The sequence below is a fragment of the Cavia porcellus genome, unplaced genomic scaffold (genome assembly GCF_034190915.1).
Source record: "Cavia porcellus strain 051 isolate PalLab524CR breed Dunkin Hartley unplaced genomic scaffold, mCavPor4.1 scaffold_12, whole genome shotgun sequence".
NCBI classification, from domain to species: Eukaryota; Metazoa; Chordata; class Mammalia; order Rodentia; family Caviidae; genus Cavia; species Cavia porcellus.
Window position 1 is genome coordinate 56,538,885 of NW_026947495.1, and position 21,446 is coordinate 56,560,330.

The 21,446-nt window shown below is 39.2% G+C and overlaps 1 protein-coding gene across 3 annotated transcripts in view; it reads right to left on the bottom strand.

The window, feature by feature from the left end:
• The window catches only part of Stk39 (serine/threonine kinase 39), a 273,681-nt gene that overhangs the window by 221,463 nt on the left and 30,772 nt on the right, over positions 1 to 21,446 (bottom strand). The window contains exon 1 of one of the 3 annotated variants that reach the window (XM_063259209.1): positions 11,413 to 11,628. The exons of the other annotated variants lie outside the window; for them this stretch is intronic. The gene's annotated coding sequence lies outside the window, so the exon portion shown is untranslated. Of the gene's footprint in view, positions 1 to 11,412; positions 11,629 to 21,446 lie in introns of those variants that run through there. 3 annotated transcript variants of the gene reach the window in all.

Sequence of the window (21,446 nt, forward strand, 5' to 3'; positions counted from 1 at the left end):
TGGAAACCAAGGCAAGTCCCTCACTTGACAGGTGAGAAAACAGGCTCTGGAGAAGAATAAAGTTTGTTTTTTGTTGTGGTGGTGGTGGTTTGTGCTTTGTTTTGTTTTGTTTTGGTTTGGTTTGTTTTTCCCTTTCCCGCAGTAACTGGAAAACAGGATTAGGATCTCAAGACAAGACAACCTTATGCCTTTTCCGCCACTTCCTACAACAGGCTGGTATTTTTTTCACATTGCCAGTCAAGCTCTGGTGGTCTGAAATCAGTTTCCTGGGGGTGAAGGTATGCTCTTTTTGAAAAGAAGCATCAGAATGTATGTTACGAGGAAGGGTAAGAAATGCTATAAAAGACACTTCTGTTTCAGTTATATCCAAGCTAAAGTAAAATACGCTTTACTGTGAGCCACAAACAAAAACTGGAAACCTGCTGCACTAGATTAAGATTCCCAGGATTACAGTAAATCCATGCTTGGAAGGAAGGAAAAGGTGACCTAACTATATGATCCCAAAGGATGTTTAGGATTAATGTAAAGACAGTCTTGCTCTAAGAATTTTTATGAACTTTGCCAATTAGTTTAAGGGTAAGTTAAAAATGTAAGATTTATAAATCTAGAAATTACAGATAAGCATTAAATATGTAAAGTAAAATAATAGCAAATAAAATGTTAAATAGCACTTAGTCATCTTTTTGAATGTATATAACTCATTAACATTTGGCAGTGTTAATTTTAATTACACATCATGCACTGCTTTGGAAATAAGGGGATCTAAACATTTCTAAATTTTCTTCATTTATTCCTATAGGAAATACTCAAATACTGCCTACCACAGGATTATGGTATACATGTCCAAACTAAAACAGCATGGCTCTAGATCCTTTCGAATTCTGTTTTAAGTCATTCTGGCTGAAATCACTTTTGTAAGTAATTCTAGATAAGAACAGATATTTAGAAGCTTCAGATATTAGTTGTATCAGTGGCTATCAAAAGCAAGGGATTCCTTGAGTTCAGTTACCAAGATGATGACTCTTTCTTGGGTTGTCACCTCTTCTCACATCTCCCTTTGCTATTAAGCTGCTGGTATTAAGGGAAATCACCAGAAAATTGTGCAGCTGTATTTGACACTGTGTTATCTGAAGAAATCCTTCATAGAAACATAATTCAGTGTTTTAATTTTGGGTTTCTCTAAGTCTCTAAGGAAACTAACACATTTCTTTCTTAAAAACATCTTACTGAACAGTGTATGTTCAAATTTCCTACTTCTACAACCATACAATAAATGTTTATTTGTATTTAGTGGCAGATTAGAAATGTCTCCTTCCAAATAACTTAGTGGATAATGAGAAATATGCAGCATAGTATTTTCCATGTTAGTTTAACAGTCAGAAAGCTCAGCTTTATGCTTTCTACTTAACAAACAGCAGAAACTATTTCTGTGACTTCTCCTTGCCCTCTCTACTCTGCAGCTTTTATCCCTTCAAGCTTAATTCAGTGGTACTTCAATTAAGTCACTCAGTGCTCCTGGAGGCTACCCAAAGCAACACCTTCTTGGAACATTACCACTTGGCCACCATATATGAGAAAATGGGCTGGACGGCCACAAGAAAACTTCAGGCACAGAAAGGCAATAAATGATGTTTGCCTATATTAATCCATCAACAAACAATAATTAGACTACCATGTGACAGGTAGTTCACTAAGTAATAAAGGTCCAAATGTAACTGCTCCTGTTACAAGTGGATCAACTCCTACATAGAGATAAAGAGAAATAACTGGAAAACTGCTTGGTACTGAATGTCTCCCTAAAATTCATATGTTGAAGTTCAATTCCCAACATGATTGTATTTACAGAGGGCCTTTGTGGAGGTAATGAAGGTTAAATGAGGTCATCTTGGTGGAGGGTTAGTACTCTATCAGGAGAGACAACAGAAAACACTTTCTGTCTCCTCACCATGTGAGCATAGACAGAAGGTTGCTGTCTGTAAGCCAGAAAGAGACTTCTCACAGAAAATGAGTCAGCCAGCACCCTTTTGGCCTCCAGAAATACAGAAATATATTTCTGTTATTTAAGGCCCCCAGACTATGGTATTTTGTTATGACAGTCCAAACATTCAATGTCTGTTCTAAATCACTTTCCCACTGACACCTATGGTAAATAGGCTCCACTAATTACAAGTTCTCAGAAACTTCCTAATTAAGTCAACAGTAAGAGACAAGATTCAGCTGAAGGGCTCTGGTAAGGCATTGTTGTTCCCATGTTACTAAGACCACCTATAGAAAAGGTGAGATGGGAATCCCACCCATCCATGATAATGATTTCTTTTGTGGCTTTGGTCTTAATTTCTATCTAAATTTCAGCTTCCTTAGTGGACATAATAAAAATCTACCTTTATGGCTTGTTAGCATAAAGTACTTCACATCCCTGAAAAGCATCCATCAGTGAACATTAGGTAGTCTCTAGGACACACAGCCCCATGTGCAACATCAAATGGGTGGTCTTTATAGGGCATCCACAGGAAAAGAGAGCACTGTAGTTCCAAATCAGTATGAAGTTTTGTTCTGTTTACCAAGAAGATTCTGTTGTTTTAAAGGAAGGGAGCGTTGCATTTGGAAAGCAAAAGATTCAATGAGTTCTAAGGTCAGACACAGCTTAATAAAAATCTAAGATATATACGATAACCCATACAGATCAGAAAGAGTGATGAATTAATATCCTATGGCAAAACTTTTGCCTTATAATGTAGTTTACCAAAAAATAATAATAATGTACTTTATTATCTAACCCCCCAAAATTATTTAAAGCATCTCTGTCCTTTCAGATATACAGGTTCATATTCTAGCACTACCAAATACTAACAGATTATCCTTAGATAAGTTAATGTACTGAGGCCTTAGTTTCCTCATTTGTAAGAAGATAATAATAGTACCAAGCTCATAGGACAGGACCAGTAAGTTGGTACCCAGGAAGCCTTCAAATGTGCCTTATAAACAGGAAGCATTCATCAAATTTAGCTAGCATTGTTCCTTTAGGAACCTCTCCAGGTCAATTGTATTCTGTCAGTTTGTCATTTTAATACTACATAATATTTAATAATACTGACGTATCATAATTTAGTAAGCACTCTTTTGTTGCTAAGTATTTTAGTTTTTCCCCAATGCACCAATGTAGCAATAAACATCTAGTTAATACGTAAAAATACATGTATACATGTACACATACATGTACAGATCAATCCCTAGCACCACCAAAAAAAAAAAAAAACAATAACAAATACGTGTGTGTGGGCAGCCATAAGAAATTTTCTTTATGTTAAAATTGAAAATGGCCAATTGTTTAGCAATTCCTTTTTATAAATGGCAAGATTTTTAAAAAGGCATTACATTAGCTCTGACATTCATGATATGGTCACTGGAAGGAAGTTCTGTCATCACATCCTACTTAAATGAGGAGCACCCAGCCAAACCTCTAATAAGAGCCTAATCATGTCTTAGCATATGAAAGGACTCTATTATGCTCACAGGTCTTCTGCCAGGGAATAGAGTCCAGGACAGTATCAGACTCCCTTTTCAAGAGGTGCTGGCTGATGGTGTGTAGTGAACAAAGCAAATGGCTTTGGTTCAAATGGTGTCTTCCAATCCTCTTTCTCCAGCTTACTCTTTCGTTCTATTTATATCAAGTGTCCCACCTCAAAGCCCATAAGGCCAGCCAGCCATACGAGGACCAGAAACTGATTAGAGGAGGATGCCTGTAAATGGGCCCACGTGACTGTTATCAGCTGCCTCACATGCACAAGGCCCTAGATTCAATTCCCAGTACAGCCTCCCCACAAAAAAGTCAACATAATGAGAACACATCCTCAGGGCCCTAACCCAAACTGCCTCACTACACACCGCCATTCATCTCTTGCTATTTCACACACAGGGAAGGAGGCCTTACCAGAGCTACTCTTCTGACATTCAGTTCATTCCACGTGAGAAGAATACATAAACAGTAAAGTTCTAAGTCTAACACAAAGGATGGAACTGTGAGATGAGGGTTACATGCAACTTATAAAATAGGTACTATCAATGACCTGTCTGGATAAATGGTACAAACCAGGTAGCTACACCAAGCCTGGTATAGCAAGCGTTTCTCTAGGCGCGTACAAACTAATTGATCCTCACCTCTGATCTGGACAGACTACCCAGCCTGGGAAAGCAGGCTTGTGAAAGCACTTAGTGATCACAGACCTCACCATGAACAACAGGGTGTCAAGAACCACCTGGTAATATCACAAGAAAAATAAAATGTAGTCCTGGCTTCTGATTTTTAGAGAGACAATGGGAAACTGGGGTCTTGAATCAAACTGGAATTAATGTAAATAAACCCATATTGGAACTCAATCATATCTAATACAACAACTAAAAACAAACAAAAAAAAAAACCCTATACTGCATTTACCAAATATATAGAAAGTAATACATGGGTTCAGGTCACCTAACAAAAAACCAGTCATTTAATAAAATTATCTTTAGGGAGCATAGGTAAATTTTAGGCACTAAGTTTAACAGGAATACAAGTAATTTTTTTTGTCTTTTTTTTTTTTTTTTTTTGTCTTTTTATCGGTACCGGGGATCACAAGTAATTTTTAATAGGCCATTAAATAGCAGGCTCCAATTTCCACTTTATTCAATGTGATTAATATTGAGATTCACTACTACAAATTCTTGTTTTCTTAATGATACACAGTAAATTTTTTAAAAAATCTGTCTGTGAACATGATTGCTTGCCAATTAAAAAGACATTGAACATTTGGAGCACTGGCCCAGCACGAATGAAACCCAGAGTTCAATCCCCAGCCCCAGAAAAAAAAAAAAAACAGTAAGAAATCACTAGTTAAGAGATTACACATTATCATCTTAGAGATAGTTGCTCAAGTCACAGTATCAAAGCATACAAAGTGAACATTCAAACAGAGAGACTGCAAACAGTTGTGTTCAATGATCCAACCAAAAACATTAATATGGTCAGCTATTTAACACCCCTAAACACACTTTCAGTTGTATCCTTAGTGCACTTTTTTTCCCTCTCTTTTTTACAACAAAATTTACACATTTTTGGGTTTTATTACTTCTTAGTTCTTATTACTTTTCTTTTTTTTTTTGGAAGAGAATAAAGTCAAATATGGCAAAACAAAGCTGTCAGTCAAAACCAAGGATAGACAGAGTACATGATGTAAACCCACCCATTTTACAGATTAAATCAGCCAAATGGAAGCCAAAATTCCACAAAGGGATGTCCATTACTATTCACAAAGATAAACACATACACTCACAGGCAAAGGCCAAAATAAGCATTTTGATTAGAATATGGATGGTGTGCTGGTGGTCTCTGGCTCCTTATTGCTCCAACAGTAAGCCATCTGGAAATGGGAAGGGATCTAAATACAAAAAGAGGAAGTAATATCTTTGAGGTTGATCTCGCTCCATCCTAACTTAGCTCCATGCATACTGACATAGTATTCAAAAGAAAACAGTATCCCTCTAATCCTAGCGGGTAGGGCATAGCATTTAGGTGATGGCAAGGGGAAAGTTCCTTTGTCCCAGAGAGTTACTTCAGAACTTGTCAGCTATATTTACAGGTCGAATTTTTAGCCTTCCGGGTAACACAGGGGTAAGGTACAATCTTAGTGGCCTTCTTCAAAACTTATCAGTATATCTATCCTATTAAAAAATTAATATGTGTCTAACCCCCAATGCCATAGATTTAACCAGATTTTTCTCAAAGCCTTTGAGACAAGTTAACTGTATCAGCAACTCTTAAGATGTCCATTTAAAAAAAGCAGAGTCCTGAGCCCATTCACAAACTACTAAATGAGATTTACTATAACTGGAGGCCTAGAATCTGCATTTTTAAAAAGTATCTCCAGCAACTCACCTGTACACTTAAATATGAAAATCAAAGTTGCTGAATATTGGCTTCTCTCCTCATCCCTCTACCAAGATTCCAGGACTCTGGGGAAACCAGTTAGTATCTTTTTAAAAAAAAAAAAACAGAAACATTAGATATTATTTAATATAAAAATCCAGTTCAACAGATGCTAGAGGCCTGAAAGGACTGAGAAGCACAGAGTAACTGCAGGAAGCGGCCACCAGAAAGAGGGCTGTAGGACCAAAGGAAGGAGGCAAGAGTTATTAGGAGCCAAGCGGAGAAGACCCAACCAACAGGGAGACACAGAGCTACAGGAAATGCGGGCCCCTCAGTAGTTCCAGGAAAGGAGCCCTTTGAGAGTCCACATGGGGCTGGATTCATACTTCCAAGGGATAGATACTGAGGCCACTCTGAGGGGTTCCCAGAAGTAAAAAGAATCTAGAGATGTGAACCAAGAACTCTGGGCACAGGAGAAGACCCTCTTAGAAAAGCTGACAACAAACTAGTAAGAGTCTGTCCCTTCTCCCTCCCCCAGCCTTCCAGACTGGCCTTCAGCCTTCCTACTAGTAGAGTTTAACAGGAACACAGTAAGCAGAGGAGGAGCTGGACAGCTAATCACCAGCCAGTGCATGAAGCAGATTCTAGAAAGGTCTCTCTAGAGTTTACTGGCAATCACTTAATAAGGAACCTAATGTTTATCCACCAGCTTCACCAGGAGACTGGGGCTCCTCAAGTTCCAGACAATGGTCAGGATTTAATTTTTCATCTTACTTTGTTTCACAATTCCTAAAATAATCCTTCTGAATATGAAATATTCCCAAAACATTTGCTCTGCACTTCTAAAGCCAGCCCATCCTTCTCTAGCTCCTGTTGGTCTTGTGGTAGTCAAGATTGAGGGTCTGGGTCCAAAGCTAGGTGACCTTGGGCAATTTGCTGCTGTGTTTTTGTTTGACAGTCTTCAGTTATAGAATGTGAGTGACAGTAGTCTCTTTCCCAAAAAGGCTGTCAATGTCAAAAACAACACTGAATGCAAATGCAATAATATAAATGTGACTGGCACATGTGTCTAATAATACCTAGACTATTTGTATTTCTATTAGCAAGAAAATAATTATCCTAGACTCCTGGATAGAAACTAGAACTAGGTCTATTATAATTCCTTTTTATCCTTCCTCCCTATGGTCATTTCTGCTCCCCCTGAGGACCAATTCCTGCTGGCTTCCTATTAACCCCCGCCCACACACACACACATACATACATGCACACATGCACACTTTGAATCCTACCCCTGAAAGCCAGCACTGACAACTTTTGTGCCATAATGACTGATATACAGAAAACTATGGAGAAATTATTCATTGTGCAAGATACAATTAGTTCACAGACAGTGACACATCTCTGGCAACCACTATCCATGCAGCAGCAAGTAACTAAATCATTTTTCCAAGTTCAAGGGCAGAGGGGGGAGTTCATTCACTTTAGTATCACCCATCTCTCCTGCCCTTGCCATCTGACTTGATTGTCCTCATAATCAAATTGCTGCTTATCTTGTCTCTTTGGCAATCCAAATTTCTCCCCCAAGTTACAACCTTTTTAAAAACCAGGAGGTGAGGTTCACCTCTGCTGATGAATGACTCCCTTTCCCTTTTCTTGATACACTTGCTCAGAAGCAGGGACATAGTGATGTAGCCTGATAGGACAGCAGAATCTAAGAGCCACAAGATGCTAATTATAGGGATGCAAATGGACAGCAGTACCTTGACAACCCCAGCAGGCCAGAGAGCACCACTGGGTGGGAAGGAAGGGCTGAGGAAGCAGTAGACTACTAGAGCGCATCTGAGAGTAGCAGAACGAACCATGCTGGCAACACCTGCACCTCCCACTTTATCCTGGGCTCTTTCTAATGGAAGCCACATACAAATGTCATCAATAGGAGCCTGGTGAAAGATCAGGAAACTGTGATCTCCTAAAGTTCTAAGAAAGTGGCCAAAGTGATAGAGTATGTTGGAACTGAAAGATACGCAAATGGCACTTTACTCTTGTAAAGTGTAAATGCTGACTTATAAGGCACAGTGGTGTGTCTGAGAGCTGTGTTTCTATACATTTACATGTGGCATGGCACTGTTCTCCACAGACTACAGGATGAGCTGCTAGAGCACAGGAGACACAGCTTTCTTAAATCATCCGCAGAGGTTCCAGGCACCCACCTCGGAACAAGGGAGTGGAAAGAATGGAGACTTCTTGACCAACCTCCTCAGCCCCAGTGGCCCAGTAGGGAAAGAACATTTACCTGGCAAAACAGGTACCTGAGGTAAAGGTGTGGGCATCAGCCTGGAAAAGGGTCTCTTCTGCCTGCAACAGCCCAGAAGGAAAAATCTCTCTCTAATAAACCATAATGGGAATTTTACATGTGTTCAACTATTCAAAAATGAAGATTTAACATTCCCTCCGCTCCATCTACATGTAAGATTTTACTGTCTGATTTTCAGGTGCATGTTTCAGAACTTCATTACAAATAAGTCAATAAAGGTGAAAACAATACTATTTCATGCCTTAGGAGATAAAGTATAATTAAACTTCAGAACTATATATAGCAACTATAGTTGCAATTAGATTGCAATTTTATTTTTTCAGTATTGGGTTTTGAACTCTGGACCTCTGTGCTGAGCTACATACCCAGGCCTTTTTATTTTTTTTTATTTTGAGACAAGGTCCTCTTAATTTATAAGTTTCCAAGCTGGGCTTGAACTTGTGATCCTCCTTTTTCAGCATCCCAGAGTGTTGGGAATATAGCAGTGGGCCACCATGCCTGGCTAAAGATTTATTCATCAAGAAAGCATGATACCTCGAACAAAGTAAATCAAGTTAAACAGCTAGTCCCTTCATTTACTAGCATACACTGAGCACATGTGCACTCCACATCCACTATAATCCCAGCACTTGGGAGCCTGAGGCAAGAGGACAGCTGTGAGTTCAAAGCCATAGTGGGTTTCAAATTGAGTTCAAGGCCAGCCTGAACTACACAGGGAAACCTTGTCTCAAAAACACAAAACAAACAACAAAGCCACACACAGAGCCACTAGGCCCATATTAAACAAATTTCATAATGGGAGTATTATATCTGAATTCAACATATGCAGATTATTTGGTAATACTGTAGGAAAAAGAATCACTGCAAATTTTTTCAACTGAAACTTTCCCACAGCATGATTCCCACTAACTCAGATCTCGGGCCTTTAAGAGAAACAGACATGTCTTCTAGCAAGAACTGCTCAGGACAGCCTAAGTTTCAGTGTGGCTTATAGTCATTTGCTCACTATTTTTTAACAGCAAACAGATTAAGTTGATAAGTACTTGCTAAATTAATATTTTAACAGATAAAAGTATGTATTCCCTTTCCACTTCATTTACTTCATTTAAACAATAGGGAGTTTTGATTAACTAATGTCTCTACCTTGAACTCTAAGAAGACAGTTAACAAGTCTCTCAGTTTGCTTTGTTTGCTGCCAACGTAACTTCATCTGCACATAATTTAATAAAAATGCTCATCAGCCAACCCGTTAAGTTTGAATTCTGGGCCACAGCCTACTACTACACCATGCTGAATGGACCAAAATCCTAGAAAGGGCCAAGATCCAGATTCAATCTCCTAACGTGTCCATTAGCTTCACCTTGTTACACACCAAAGATAACCTTTCAATCAATCTAGCCCCATTAATGACAACACAATGGATAGATATAACAAGTCCTCCACCAAGGACACAGGGTGAGGGGAAGTAGCCAAAAACATGTAACACCTTGACTACATGTAATAATAATGCCTTTACATACAAAGAATAATAGCATCTTGGAGCTGGAAAAAACTTCAGTGTCTATCTCATACAATCTTGATGACAGAGAATATGTGCTTGTTTATTCATTCAACAAATTTTATGCAGCTTCTAGTATATGCCAGGCACTATTTAAGGTGCTAAAAAGGAAGCACAAAACCAAAACTGCCTCCTCTTTATATTTTAATATTGGAGAAAATGTGGATTTCAATAAACCATTTCAGATTACAAAAAGTTCCAGACATTTTGGTGGGAGTACTTGAGCTGTGCGTGATGCACAGGCAAGCCATTCTGAGGTGGTGACACACAGGTGACAGGGGAACATGCAAAGATCTGGAAGCAGAGCACTGTAGAAGAGAGGACAGCACATGGAAAGGGCCCACGTCACAAATAAGTCCGAAAAAAGAAAGAAGATTAGTGCAGATGGATCTTGCTAAAAAGGCAGATGCTAAAAAATGACCTGACAGGTAGCAGGAAAGTGAGCACACACACACACACACACACACACACACACACACACACACACACGCGCGCGCGCGCGCGTGCGCGCACGCATAACGTCATATAGACAAGAAAGCTCTGTGCATTTTGAAAAGAATTCTAAGAACAGGCCGACACGGGTACCAGGTCATTCTGGTTGCTATGTGGAGGTAGGCTGTGAAGCAAGATGCAGTGCAACAGTTAAGGAGTTGCTATAAATGTTCAGACACAAGTTAACCACGGCATGAGTACAGGTGGCCACAGAGGTAAAGGAAAAAAGTGGTTGGATGTGGGAATATCTGGATATAAAACCAAACCATGTGTGGATAGATGAGAAATTAACTACAAGAAGAAAACGTATGGGTATATTAACATTAAATCTGTAATCACCTCTACTGTAATCATCATTATACTTTATAATGAATATCCATGATTTTCTCTTTACCCTTCCCAAAATTCTACCAATGCTCACACAGTCACTAGAATATAGTCTGCATGCTCCAGATAACAATTAAGAAAAGTTTGGCTGCCATGCACTATTCAGCCTCCAGCCTCAAGGACAAAGAAGAGTACAGACACCGAGAGTGACCAAAAGCATGATGCTCCCTCTTCCACATACTGAGAGGAAAAACTCAAACAGGAGGACCTTCCATATCTCAACAGGTATTTCAGGGGGAAAGACTTGTTCTGCCATCTCTTAAAGATGTATACTCATGTATACTGCCCTTCTATACAAGAATATTTAGAAAAACAAAAGAGGAAATAAAAAATTTGGCATTTATAGGAATTTTTCCATGCAACTCTAAGTTTCAGAGACTTAAAAGAAATAATTACAAAGTGAATTAAGGCTCTTTTCCCACCTTCCTTAAAAGTAAATTACGTTAAGTAACAATGACAAAGAGAGTATTTAAAAATCCTAGTAACCAAACATAATCATAATTGCATATTATGTTCCTATCATTATTCTCTCACACAGACACACACACACACACGCATGCATAGTCATAATTATGACTTTGTAATCTGCTATTTTCATTAAGAATTAAATCACATTTCTCACATTTTTAAAATACATTTGTAATTACATTAACCATGGCCAAGATCTCAATATGTTACTGAACTATAAAGTACAGCTTTTAGTCCTTGAGCCCTTCTTTATGTCAACATTGCATAATCATTTTAAAGGGATACACTCACCTTTGATACAAACAAAAGTTGAAACAATACCAAATGCACAAGTTTCAAGGCTCTACAATATTGCTGCCTTTGGTAATTCACTGAGCAGCTTATAAAAAACCATTTGTCTGTGAATGATTTGCCAAATCAAAAAAGAAAAATGAAGTAAATCCATTTCATTTAAAGATTATTTACCTAGGACATAACAACAATTCAAAAAGCACAGCAGTAAATCAGCTGAGCCAGAGAATGTGCACTCCCTTTTTAACAGGAGAATCAAACATGAACCTAGAGGGGACATCACATTCTTCAACACTGTAACTCAGCCAAAGCCCAAGCATTCACTTGATGGCAAGCACTTCAGCAAAAGTCCACAGATGAAATGCTGCAGGACAACTCTGAGTGATTCAAGGACAGAGCTACACTGGAGCAGTTGTCTATACTTAAACACATGTGGGTAAATTTAGAGCACAACGATAAATGTTAAGACGAAGAGATTACCACACTGTATTTTAAAGGTGTCTTTACTTTAAGGCTTCCAAACTCCTCAATGCGTATCTAAAAAAGTATCACATGCTCATATAATCACCAGCTTCACAGCTGTCCTCCAGATTCTTCCCCATGGCATTGTATTTTAGGCCATGCTAAAAGTAGCAGAGGTCAAGCGGACTGTCAGGGGCTTTAGTTTCAGAAAACATTCAAAAGGAAAATCATGTATCCCTGGAAACCTTAATACTTAAGGGGTTACCCCATTTCAGGTGACATGGGGTTGACACCACTGGTGTCTGTTCTCAGCTTGAAAAAAAGCCAGCAGTAGCTTTCCAGTGAGGCTCTAACAAGCCTCCAGAGATCGGCGTGTCCTCTCTTCTGTATTTTACTCTAACCTTTGCCTATGACTCCAGCTACTTCTGAAGAATGTCTGAAGGAGAAACAGGTGGTCACCTACACACCAGATGCTATCACAGAAGAACCTGGACTCCATCCTAAAAAACTGAAGCAGGTTTTACTTGGCACAAAAGTGCATCATGTTTCACAGCCACTGGTGCAGAAGCGCTGGATTAAGGAACCACGATAATATCCTTTGTAAAAGGATTTGAACATTTATATGTATTTGAACATTTATATCAATGCAGATTTTCACATCTTCTGGCAGGGCTTATATACACGGAGCAAAGAGCCCAAAAGGACATCCAAAGTCTTTGGACAATTGGTATTCTGCTGTATCAAATATTGTTTCAAATAATTAAGCTGTCAGCAGGGCCATGGAAGCGTGTGGGCTATAAAGGCATGTGGATGTCGTATTAGATTTCATGATAGTGCCTGACCTGCACTACAATCCCTTATGTTCTCCAGTAAAAACCACAAGCAAGGCCAACAAAATAACCTTCCATTTTCCATTCACCTTCCTTTCTCTCTTGAATTTTAAAGTAACATTTTCAAGTAGGTTTTTTTTTTTTTTAATGTGTATTAGGGGCTGGGGGTGCAGCTCAGTGGCAAAGCATTTGCTTAGCATGCATGAGACCATGGGTTCAATCCCCATCACCACAAAAATAACTAAAGACATAAATAGAAAAATGATTTTAAAACTATGTATCAAAATACTTATGATAAATGATTAGGCAAAAAAATCCATGGGAATATCAAATATCATGCCATTAGCATTAGAGATCAATATACTTTAAATTCACATGACTCATATATACCACATTATTATCTTACCTAACTTTCAACCTTAAAAAAAACATATTTAGAGGCCAGCGATATAGCTCAGTGACACAAGTGCCTGCCTGGCAATGTAAGGTCATGAGTTCGATCCCTGATACCTAAAAATAAAATAAAATAACATATTTGAAGATTTTTGTGATTAAAAATGAAATAAGAAAAAAACTTTGGTTAAGCAAATAACTTCACATCATTTAACCATTAAATATTTAACCCTATAAACAATCATATAGTCTTTACTAAAGAAATTCACAGAAATGTGTACCTGTCGCAAGCTCAGGTACCTAACATGATCGAACACAACACTCTCCCACTAACCCAGATAAAGACTTGACATTTTAACATGAGGGTTCAAAACTGTCAACTTAAAATATGGCTCTTTGCTGTACACTTTTCATCTATGAGACACAAGCACTGTTTAAAACTCACTCAATTTAACTGACAGGATTTTCTTTTAAGAGACAGATCTCACAATGTCGCCCACACTGACCTCCAACTCATGGGCTCAAGCATTCCACATCACCACCTGGGTAACTGAGGGAACTTCCAAGAGAATGGGGGTGGGTAGTTTAACAAAGAGTTAAAACTTCAAAGAACAATTCATGGCTCACATTTTCCAACTACACTTCCCCAGTTAACTTTTAATTTCTGTCTTCACACTTTCATTTATTAAATAAATGATAGAAATTCTTTCCGAGATTTTCTCTTTAAATATTTTGGATTCACAGCCCACGCTGCAGAGGCCAAACCTCAGCTGGCAACAAGACGCTATGTCTGACAGAAAGGTGTGGGTGGAATACAGCCCACAGAAAGAGACCTCTGAGAACACACTAAGACCCAGAATTCCAGTGCAAAGTGGCACACATGTATATTCATGGGTGAGCCTGGGCTGTTTATTTTGCCTGTCTGTCAAGAAATTGCAAACATTCATTTCAGGAGCTAGCAAGCTCCAATCATCATGAGCCCACTCACTGAGCTGACCTTACACCCTTCAAACCACGACTACAGAAAGAAACTCCTTAAAATACTATTGTAGTCAATATTTACATCACCACACACAATTCACTGAAAGAACAGATAAATTACACACAAATAATTTACAGCTAGTCAGAATATAGTCACTTTGGTTACATTCCTAAAGTAAAGCAGTGTGGAGCTGGCTCATTCTTGTTCCCAGAGCCTTCCAGGACCTGCTGAGAATAAACACCACCTTCCAACCTGCCCCTTCCTCACCCCAAATCAAAGTGCCATAGCCAGTGAATGAGAACATTCTCCTTGCCTGAGTTCCTGAGCTGGTTCCCAAAAGACTTCTTAGGACATGGAGTCAAAACAATATTCAAGGAGACTATCCAATGAAAAGGTATCTCCAGTCATCATAAAAAGCAAGGACAAAGAGCAGTTTTGTCCTGCTTGAAACAGCTCTGAAAGATTATTCCGTCAATGGCTCCACAGAAATAGAAAACAGCTAGCAGGAGATGAGGTTTTCTCAGAAGGCAGATGCTCCTTGTTCAGCTGGGAGCCAGAAAGCCAGGATCCCTCCAACTTTATATGGACCACCTGCATCAGAAGTATCTGGCTCTTTGAGAAAAAGATAAATTCCCAGACTTGGCCAAACTTCCCAGACTGAATCTCTAGGGATATAGCCTCAAGAACTGCATTTTAAACAAGCTGCCAGGGAATTCTCTGTACAACAGAGATTGAAATCACCATCAACCTTGAACTATTTTGAGAACAAAGTTCTGAGTATTTTCTTGAAAAGAAATCAAGGACCCAGTGCATTAAACTACTAGGTCTCTAGCACTCACAAGTGCTACTGATCATGAGTACACACAGGCCCCATTCACTTTATACTCGAATACTTTAAACTCACTGGGAAAACTAAGGTCCAATGTAATACTTCTTACCATGCAGAGCAGAGATGTGTATCCCAGTTTCTCTGACACAACAGTTTTCTTTACATATAAGTCCCTCTAATAAGCAAGACAAGTAGTGGCCTCTTGCTCTCCTGATGTCCTTCACAGGTGGTCAGCCATGATGCCCCCCTCCAGTCCCACCTCAGAAACACCCACTTCCACCATAGACAGCTAGATGCTAGAGTGCTAGAGTGCTAGAGTCAAGTATCTGGATTGAATCACTGCAATCTGAGAGACATGACACATGAATGTTTGGGAAAACATCTATAGAATTTTTAAAAAGACTGTAACAAAGCTATAAGACAATTTAACAAGTTACCCAAGATAGGGCTAGGAGAATAGGGCTATATGCAGAAGATGGTGGGCACTCATTTTCATCTCAACTTCAGAGTAACTACTGAAGTACCTGGACTCAGGCTGTGTGCAGGTGGAGTTTCTGATACGACACAACGTAGCACTGCGATGGAGGTTATATAATGCCATCACTGGGAAGATTTTCACGAAAGGACCTCTATCTATAGGGCAGAGTGTCTCAGTCTTGGCACTACAAGTTTGGTAATTCTTTGTGGGAAGCATCATCTTGTATAATTGCTGTTCTGCAGCCCCTCTAGTCTTCTACCCACTACCATCAGTAGTATGTCCTTACCTTCTCCAGTTGTGACAACCTAAAACAACCTCTGACACTGACAAATAGCCCAGAGGGTAAGGGGAGGGAGGAGAAATCTCCCTGAGTTCCAGGACCATGGCTATCAGAGTCAGAGGGGCTCTGCCTAAAAGAAAGAAAAAGAGAGATGGATAAGGGAGGGAGTAAGTAACCAGTTGTCTTTTCAACATACCAAGGTCCTGGCTTGCCCAGTGACTAAGAACTGAAGTGGCCTGAGAGGAAAATCCAGAAATATGGATAATTTGTTATGGATGATCTGCCAGAGATGTCAAGAATTGACAGCCCTCAGGAAAACGATAGCAAGAAAGAAATGAAGCCAAAAGAAGGAAACAGATACTGTTTTTCTTTATGAGACCCAGTTATAAGCCCTGTAAAAAGCAGAGCTTCTGTTCCTAAGAAAGCACTTTAACCGAGATTGAATGTATAAGAAAGAATATTTTAGAGTTGTCACAGTGTCAAACTGAGGTTTCATGTCATCTTAAGCGGTGGTGAAGTGACACTGAAACTGAACACACTGGCATGTGAAAACAGAGAAAGAAGGGAGAAGCCTCTACTAGAGTCTGGTCAAATCTAAGGGCCTCCTGCCACTTGAAAGTACAGTAAAAGGTTAGAAGAACAGGATATGTTCTTGAAATGCTTACAAAAGGCTGCAGGTGCTTGCAGAAGGATTCTGAGGGCTTAACAGGAATTGACTCCTTGCCAATGGACTTTTATTAAGTGCCTAAATACACAAAGTGCTATGCTGGGAAGAATCCACAAAGCAAGGACACTACACCTGGCCTGGCCCATTGCGATAGATAGCACAAAATAACCTTAAAAAGAAATCAGAGAGACACAAGTAAGAGTATTCCTGTGTCCACCAAGGTAGTCCTGTGCTGCTCTTTGCCCTCCACCAACCAGCTCCAAAACAAATAAAGAACCTGTCATTCAAACAAGAAGACCAGATAAACTGGCAGAACATTTACTCACACCAGAAACAGAGAGGTTACAGAAGAGAGCAACAGTCCTTCAGTGCCACTGCCCAGGAAACAGGAGGATAAAGAAAGCAGAGGAGGCACAACCTGAGTCCCAAGAGTGGGCAGAACTCAACAGGAGGCTGATGGAAACCATTCTTAAGTGTTTTTCCCATGAACAAGCCAATGCATTTGTTCGCTATTTATCAAGCATCAAGCTTTCTAGTAACAGGACTAATAGTGCACACCTATAGTCCCAGCTGCTCAGAAGGGAGGTTCACTTGAGCCCTATAAGTTCAAGGCCAGCCTGGGCAACATAGTGAGACCTTATTTCACTGAAATTTTAAAAAAAGTTTCCAATGATGGAAAATTACAGGAAAAAGAGTATTAGCGCTTCTAGAGATCTTCTTTGTCCCCATGCTAGAGTATGAAATAGGCATAACATCAGGTAAAAGAGAAAATTTTACTTAATTATTTCAGTCATTCATTCATTTTATGGTGATGGAACTCAAACTCAGGGTCTAGATGGAGGGATTTTTCATTGTTTCTTGATTTTTGCAATAACATAGGAACTAGCACATACTAGGCAAATTCTTTACCACTGAGCTACAACCCCCAGACCTGACACCACAAAACCCCAGACCTGAAGACAATTTCTGATGTTTTATTTGGGTTTTTGTTTTGTTTTGCTTTGTTTTGTTTTTTTTTTGCCAGTTCAGAAGCTAATGATGCATATAATTAACTGGTTCAAAAGCAACTTTAATGTTTAACATGCAGAAGCATACATATATACTCTCTCCTAACCCCACTGACATTCATAGCACAGTCATTTTACCAAGTCACCACCTAAACTACAGTCAATACAACCTAACATCATCATGATTTAAGGGTCTGCTAACCTGTAGGATTGTGTCACCCTAAAATGATCAAATGCAAATGCACTTTTAGAGGCAGACACTGTCAATGTAGTATACAAGGCAAGAGCAAAATCTTCCTGACTCTCCTGACACCAGTTACAGTATCCCCATATTTCTCTAGCACAGCATCCTGCCTGGGTTGTAAAGGAAACTATATGCAGAGACACCATAATGGAAAACTGAGACCTCTTTAAGCACATATATGCTTTCTCTTATAAATCCACTCAACCATTTCTTTCTCTGTAAATAATGTCTCTTAAACCCATGTTTCTAGTTCCAATCTCTTCTCTGAAGTCTTAATCCTCACTTATCCACAAATCATAGCCATTACTAGGGCTTACTAATTTTCCTTTCAGTGCATAAGAGCCCCTCTCTACCCTGCAGGGCCACATGACTGTTTCCAGCTAAGAACGTAAACCATGATGAGTACCTCTCTCCAACGCCAAGGCAAGGAAACCCTGCACGATGCCTGCTTCATAACTCTTTTCTTCCTGCCTTCGAAGTTGACAAATGAGAAAGCCACAGGACTAAAGCACCCTCAGATGCTGCAAGAAAAACAGCTGGCCTGAGGCATCTCCCAGACCCAGAGTGGACTTTTTTTTTTTTCAGTCTTTTTGAGACAGGGTCTCACTATGCAGTTCAGGTTGGCCTTGAGCTCACTTTGTAGCCCAGGCTGGTCTCGAACTCGCAACAATTCTCCTGCCTCAGCCTCCCGAGTACTGGGATTACAGGCATGAGCCACCACGCCCAGCTCAGAGTGGACTTTTGAGAGCAAGAAACATCCTTATGTTGTGTATGCGCCTATGATTCAGAAGATGTCTGCTACCATTCCATGTTTTCAGTGGTAACACAAGCTTAGTGGACATCCCAAAGGTACCACAACTCCATCTAACATCACATTTTCCACCTCTTCTACCTCAATTCAGACAGAATTATCTCCCTCTTATTTTCAATATCCCTGCAACCCTGGACCCTTGTGAAGCAAATGTACAGCAGCAGTGTGACAACTTTTTATTGATGGTGATGAAAGCCCTAAACAAAAGTCAAATTAATTTTAACATGATTTTTTAAAAGCATGATAGAAAATTAAAAAATACACTTATTTCGCAAGAAATGATTTGATCATAAAAACTGAATATTTTAGACATTTAACTTTGAAAGCTTCCTCTTATGTTAAGAATTAACATAATTAGAAAAAAAAATCTCAGTTCTCCCCCATCCTGAAAAATACACCAAATCTGAAGGCATGAGAGTAGATAAAATAGGCACATATATATGTGCATATATAAATAAAAATGGGGGGGGTCACCACTGCTCAAAGCACACTGGAAACTAGTACTCTCCACAAATATCACCAGCAATTTTAAAAATTAAAAGCTTAAATCCACAGAATTGCAATGCAAATATCAAAAGTTCATTTAAAAGGTCATTTATCATCATTTTTTCTCCCCAGTGTTTCTTGGAAGGGCCCCACATGTACTGGCTTAGAAAATGGCTATGAAAGAAAATGTATGCTGTGGTTTCAAAAAAATTTCTAAATGTTAAGTGTTGAAAATTTTAGTATCCGTTCCCAGATCATGCAAGCTACTCATACACTGAGACACCCACTCCCATTTGTTTATGTACTAGTTGAGTAAACCATCACACTATGAGTAAGAGATCTGAAATCTGAACATGGGGAAATATTTAATCTTTTTTGTTTTCTGTAGAAACCATAGGGAAGGTTTCTATCTGAAAGAAATTTAAATAAAATGATATACAATTATGATGCTACTTGTCTTTCTCTGAAATAAAGCTAAAAATGTCCTTTACAAATTTTCAAATGTGAGCAGGTATTATCCATTTAAAAAAGAAAGAAAAAGGAAGTGTAATTAATTGACCTATTCTCTATTCATGGAATCACACTGAACTGAAACTTCAGTTCCTCTAAAACAACTTTAAAACTCTTGCACTTCCAACATTTTAACGCAAAATATAATTACCAGTAGCTATAAATGTAGCTAATAAAAGTATTTTAACTTAAAGTAACCCAAAATCCAAAGCATGACTGTTTATCTCTCCCATCCCACCTAAAGTATTACTAAATACAGAGGATTGCTCAACTTCCCTGATTAACAGAAGTATGTACTGTAATTAGACACACTACCCTCCATTTGTACCATATGAGTCAGGAGGAAGTATTATTAATTATTTATTGGTCATAACACATCCATCATGTAACCAGTATACATGTACACCTGTTTATAAAAGTCATTTCTGTTCTAGAGTTTATAGAGAGTTCACCAACCCTGGGAACAGGTAAGCAGGATGTTCTACCTTCTTGATCATGTGTGGGCCTTTAATCTCCACACTGGTAAGTTCTGGGTGGTATCTGGTGGTAAGAAATACTCCTGACTCAAAGATGTGACCTTTGGGGTGGGGGCTCAGTGATAGAGCACCTGTCTCCCATATGTGAGGCCATAAGCACAATCTCTAGCATCACAAATCTTAAAATGTGACTTTATAACTGATTTTTTTTTTTATTTTACTTAGTTCTGAGTAGCAAATATACATCCACTCCATAAGGTGTGATCAATATCCTGACTTCTGTCCCTAAATAATTCACCAGAGGAGACCAGCACTACTCGCGGTGAAAGGGCAGATAGCTCACTGGTATACTGCATGCAAATACCTCTTCTTTCTGCACAGTGCATCCATTTAAATATTTCTGCATCTGGCTCTGAATGTAATTCCCAGATACAAATACACACTGGCTCTAATCCATCAAGTCAAACGCTGTAGTCAGTGTAACGTGGAAGACCAGGGACAAAGACGTAAGATGTCATACTTAACTACCCCACCCTAGCACAGTTATTTTAATAAATGACTTTACAGATCTTTTTTCATTTAGGCTCCAGGAAGGAATGAGGAATTTCAGTTGAAGATAACATTCAAAAGAAATCTGGATGCACATTTAAAAAGTGTATCTCTGGTCTGCCGGGTCTTTTGTTTCTCTCACTTTGAATAAGGTAAAAGGAAGCTGGAGTCTGACTTGAAAACCATATACACTCCTTTTATAGAAAAAGAACCTGCTTGCATGGCAAGGAGTTCCTTAACACCTTATGCTCAGTAAATACACCAGAGGATACATTCATTCAGTTCAAGTATTTGCACAAGGAAGTTACTGAAACTGACTGTTCCAGAGATTGCTGCCTCTACCTCACATGCAGTAAGAGAGCATGGAGCTCCTGCCAGCCCCACCCTCCCTCCCTATCAGTCAGCCTCCAGAAACAGCTCTCTTCTCTGCCTACCTCTCCACTCTACCTGCCCACATCAAACTTGCCCAGCTCTCCGTATGCTGCACCCTACAGAAAATGGCTTCGCCTTGTCAAGTCATCTGAGAAACTCCAGGAACCAGAGTCAGTGTCTAAAGAGGTAGGCTGGTTATTGTAGAACCGTTCTCAGCATGCCTCAAAGTGTACCAAGCTGCAAAAGAGGAATCCCATGCCGCATGATTAAGTTGTCATTTTGTTTGTTTTTTGTTTTCCCAGTACTGGGGATTGAACCTACCGCCTTCTTATGAGATATATCCCCATCTCCTTTTTATTTTTTAGTTTTTGAAATAAATTCTCTCTAAGTTACTGAGTTGCCTAGGCTGGGATCAAATTTGCAATCCACCTGCCTCAGCCTCCCAGAGGTACTATAATAGGCATGCACCACCACTCAGTTCCACAACTAATCGTAACCTTCACAGTTCTAAAGGGAGTCACTGGACACAACTGTGAACCTCAAGGAAAGGTCATGCTTCTAGTTCTTTTTTTTTTAAAACAGTAAATTATAATGATTAGTTACACATGAAGACATTCTCTTTAAAATATATCATCTCAGGACCACAGGCTCAAGTCCA